This window comes from Scylla paramamosain, chromosome 29 (genome assembly GCF_035594125.1).
Source record: "Scylla paramamosain isolate STU-SP2022 chromosome 29, ASM3559412v1, whole genome shotgun sequence".
Taxonomy (NCBI): domain Eukaryota; kingdom Metazoa; phylum Arthropoda; class Malacostraca; order Decapoda; family Portunidae; genus Scylla; species Scylla paramamosain.
The window spans coordinates 13,204,380-13,209,379 of record NC_087179.1 but is presented as its reverse complement, the minus strand read 5'-3'; the positions used below and the strand labels follow the sequence as shown (position 1 = coordinate 13,209,379).

Below are 5,000 nucleotides of genomic sequence, written 5' to 3'. Positions count from 1 at the left end.
TCATTCTTTTAATTCCTTATTTGTTTTCTTTTACTCTACTGTTTTTTTTCATTCTTATTCTTTAGTTCTGTCTTTCTTTTCTCTTTTTCTATATAATTTTTCTTCCTTCTTTTTCATCTTTCTTGAGTACACCACCACCACCACCACCACCACCACTACTACTACTACTACTACTACTACTACTACTACTACTACTACTACTACTCTCAACACCACCTCCTCTCACTCTTCATCACCAGACTTAACACCCACTATCACCATAACCGTCCTGTCACTCTCACCACCACCATCGTGTCACCACCATCACCCTCACCTTGTTACCCTGTCATCACCTTCACAAAGTGCAGTGTCATCACCAAACTACCGCTACACACAACCTAGACATCATCACCATCATCACCACCTGTATTAGTTTATCGCCACAGAGACCTCTTTCATCATCATCATCATCATCATCACTATATTCTCAAAAATTACCATCACAACTACCTGTTACCTAGCTACCACTATCACCATCACTAGGACAATCACTATCATCACCAAATCACCACCGTCATCACCACAGTCTATCCAAAATTTTGCTACACTCACCACCACTACTGCCACTATCAACACCATTAATGTCATCACCAACTGTCATCACCACAAGTAATTACTAGGCATAGGATAATTACACATCTACATAACAGCGTATGTAAATGCACATTATACTAATTTCTGAGGTTGAGTGCATATTCATGAAAAAATTGTAGGTATTATTAATGAATGTTGTACCTGTAATAAAAGTGGTCAGTCTTAATTAATCCAAAAATTTCATGATAAGCAGAAAGAACGTAGACAGTGACTTGTTTGTGGCTAAGGTGTGGACAGCTGTGCGTCAAGGATTCACCTCAATGATTCTGTCAGTGTAACGTGTTCTGTGGTGTGTATCAGCGAGACGTTGTGTGGGAAGTAAACTTTTTTGGGGGGAGATTAGTGAAAGTACGTTATGTTGTTACACTTACTAAATTAAGATGATCAAGTTAGTGAGTGTTTGTTTTCTTATAAGTAAGTGCATATTCGTGTTGTAAGTGTTATTGTTATCGTCGTCACTATATGTTTGCATGTATATTTTGCCGCTTTTAATAGCATAATTATCCTAAGCCTAGTAATCACAATCATCATTCATAATTACAGCCTCGTTACTACCATCTCTCTCTCTCTCTCTCTCTCTCTCTCTCTCTCTCTCTCTCTCTCTCTCTCTCTCTCTCTCTCTCTCTCTCTCTCTCTCTTGTCACTCATTTAATATTTTCCTTTTTTTTTGTTTCATCTCTCTTTTTTCACCACCACCACCACCACCACCACCACCACCACCACCACCACCACCAGCACCAGCACCACCACCACCAGCACCTAGGTACTCACCAGAATATCATCCTGAGTAGTGATTCTAAACTTTCTTGAGCTCCAGAACCGAGGGAGAGTGTGGAAAGGGGGGTTTGGGTGACGGGGGGAGCCTGACCCCTCTCTCTTGGGCATCCTCCTGGCCCTCGTGTGTGTGTGTGTGTGTGTGTGTGTGTGTGTGTGTGTGTGTGTGTGTGTGTGTGTGTGTGTTGGACAGAAAAGCCTAGAGTAGCGTGCGTAAGGGAAAGTTAAAGGAGAGGAGGAGGAGGAGGAGGAGGAGGAGGAGGAGGAGGAGGAGGAGGAGGATAAGTCACACGCACACTTCAGTAACCTTCCTCCCGTTCTCTTTGTCCGTCACTCTCTCTCTCTTTCTCTCTGTTTCTCTCTCTCTCTCTCCTCGTTTTCTATGGGTTACACACCAGTTACGTTTTCTTTAACCCATTTTCTTCTCTCGGGGGTCACTTGTTCGTTTTTGTCATAGGTTAGAATTCTTTGCTTTCTTTTTTCTTTCAGTCACATTTTCATTTCTTTTTTTCTTTGTCCTTTCTTTGTCAACCACTTCACATGTTCAAACAAGAAACCTGAAGGCAGTGGAATAAAAATAAGAAAAGTGGAAGAAGAATGCTTTTACTATTATTATTATTATTATTATTATTTATTATTATTATTATTTAAGCTTTTGTTGCCCACCAATGTGCTCTCTCTCTCTCTCTCTCTCTCTCTCTCTCTCTCTCTCTCTCTCTCTCTCTCACATCACAAGTACTCCATATAATATTACGGATCAAGTTACAAATTATAGTAGCCATTTTAAAACTTATGGTGGTGGCGGTGGTGGTGATGGTGGTGGTGTCAACAGAGGCGTGTCAAACAGAGGCGTGTCAAGTCAGAACTGTTATTGGTGGTGGGCGTTGCTAGCAGGGGAGGAGAGGAGGAGGAGGAGGAGGAGGAGGAGGTGGAGGAGGTGGAGGAGGAGGAGGAGGAGGAGGAGGAGGAGGAGGAGGAGGAGGAGGAGGAGGAGGAGGAGGAGGAGGGGTATGGTTCTTGTCAGAGTGATAGTTGGCAAGTTGTAAAGATGACGTCATGCAACCACCATCACCACCACTGCTACTACTACTACTACTACTACCTCCACCCCATGTTTATTGATGTGTCAATTAGGGGCTCCATTACTTGGAGGTCATTAGCCCCAGCTCACGCTAATGACTGTGGCATCCAACCATATCTAATACTCTATAATATAAACATTCTACTACTACTACTATTACTACTGGTATTACTACTATTACTACTACCACTGCTACTACTGTTATTGGTGTTGCTGTATGTTTTTTTCTTTTTGCAGTACTACAGCATGATTTCATTCTACTACTACTACTACTACTACTACTACTACTACTACTACTACTACCACTACTACGAATACTAATTAATGTTTTGCTACTAAATGTAACTACTACCACTGTCATCCTCTTAGCCCTCTACTACTACTACTACTACTACTACTACCTTCATCACCACCACCATCACCACCATTACATTTCACACTGCCCTGCCATTTGCCTCCCCCACCCCCCACCACCATCACTATCCCAGCTGTCATCACCATTTCATCATAACATTCTGTCGTTCATGCCACTCCCATAATCAACATTCATTTTCTCTCTCTCTCTCTCTCTCTCTCTCTCTCTCTCTCTCTCTCTCTCTCTCTCTCTCTCTCCTTCACTTGGCAGGAACTCAGTCACTCATTGGCTACAAAAACAAGTCCTTTGGCCAATCATAACTGCAGAGAGAGAGAGAGAGAGAGAGAGAGAGAGAGAGAGAGAGAGAGAGAGAGAGAGAGAGAGAGAGAGAGAGAGAGAGAGAGAGAGATAATGGGAAGGCGTATTGAAACAGAACATGAAACAATCCAGAGAGAGAGAGAGAGAGAGAGAGAGAGAGAGAGAGAGAGAGAGAGAGAGAGAGAGAGAGAGAGAGAGAGAGAGAGAGAGAGAGAGAGAGAGAGAGTGTGTAAGATCATATTTAAGGGTTATATTGAAGATTGATTTTCTCATTCCTCTTCCACTTCTCCATCTCCTCCTCCTCCTCTTCTTCTTCTCCCTGACCTCTCTCCTCTCAATGTCTTCCCTCCCTCCCCACTCCCGCTCCCCTCTCCTCACCTAACCCCCTCCCCCCATTCCTTACGGGGCTAAACTGTAACTTTCGCTGCAACCTTGTGTGACCCTGACTCTCTCTCTCTCTCTCTCTCTCTCTCTCTCTCTCTCTCTCTCTCTCTCTCTCTCTCTCTCTCTCTCTGGAAAAATGAGAATGATGCGAAGATAGCTGTAGCAGTATAGCTGAGGAGAGGAAGATAAAGAGAAGGGGAGGGGAAGAGAAGAGAGGAGAGAAGAAAAGAGAAGCGAAAAGAAGAGAATGAAATAACAGGATAGGATAGAAAAGAGGAGAAGAGACGAAAATAGAGAAGGAAAAAAAGAGGAAAGTGAAGGAATAGGAGAGAAGATAAATATGAGAGGAATGTCAATGATAATAATAAGAGAGATGAGAACTGAAATGGGAGAGAAGATAAAAGAAGAGAAATGAAAGAAGGAAAAAGAGAGAAGAAAATTAAGAGAGATAGGAGAGGAGCTGAAATAACATAGACGCCAGAGAGAGAGAGAGAGAGAGAGAGAGAGAGAGAGAGAGAGAGAGAGAGAGAGAGAGAGAGAGAGAGAGAGAGAGAGAGATGAAGGTCTTCCAACTGATCCAGAACACATACCCCCCTCCCCTCTCTTCTCTCCCCACTCTCCCACCCCTTCCCTCCCTCCTCTTCCTAACGCTTCCCCTCTGCATCCATTTCCCCCTTACACTCCCTTCCCCTTCCCCTTCGCCTCTACTTCCTTCCCTCCTCCCCCTCCTCCCCACCACCCACGAATTCTCCTTCTACGTTTGTTCTTTTCATCATTTTCTCGACCCTTCCAACAGAAAAGTGACGCTGTGTTGTTTGCAGCGTCGCGGGCAAAATCACTCCTGCAAACAACTTGACGTAAACAACACAACATTTGAACGACTCTCTCTCTCTCTCTCTCTCTCTCTCTCTCTCTCTCTCTCTCTCTCTCTCTCTCTCTCTCTCTCTCTCTCTGTTTTTTTTATATGCAATGTTTAATTTTCTCTCGCTCTCCGTTTCCTTAATATTTTCATATCTACATTGTTTAATTCTCTCTCTCTCTCTCTCTCTCTCTCTCTCTCTCTCTCTCTCTCTCTCTCTCTCTCTCTCTCTCTCTCTCTCTCTCTCTCTCTCTCTTTCCAGCTCTAACTAACCTAACTACCTACATAACTAATTAACTAACTAACTTAATAAACAAAAAAGCAAATAGTTAAATAATAATCTTATTTTAGCTCGCCTTTCCTTCTATCTTTAATTGTCTTTGTTTGTCCTCCCTCTCCTTCTTATCGTTGCCCACTCTTCCTCTTCCTCCTCCTCCTCTTCGCTTTTATTTTTTTCTCTCTATTTCTTCTCTCTTCCTGTTTTCTCTTTCCTCTGTTTCTCTTTTACAATTTCCTTCCCTTTTCCTTTCTCTCACTACTGTCGTTCCTACTCTCTCTCTCTCTCTCTCTCTCTCTCTCTCTCTCTCTCTCTCTCT

The 5,000-nt window shown here is 43.0% G+C and overlaps 1 protein-coding gene across 10 annotated transcripts in view; it reads right to left on the bottom strand.

Annotated features, from left to right (window-relative positions):
• The window catches only part of LOC135115347 (1-phosphatidylinositol 4,5-bisphosphate phosphodiesterase epsilon-1-like), a 77,602-nt gene that overhangs the window by 41,242 nt on the left and 31,360 nt on the right, over positions 1-5,000 (bottom strand). For 2 of the 10 annotated variants that reach the window (XM_064032017.1, XM_064032016.1), the window contains exon 2: positions 1,405-1,964. The exons of the other annotated variants lie outside the window; for them this stretch is intronic. The gene's annotated coding sequence lies outside the window, so the exon portion shown is untranslated. The remainder of the gene's footprint in view (positions 1-1,404; positions 1,965-5,000) is intronic. 10 annotated transcript variants of the gene reach the window in all.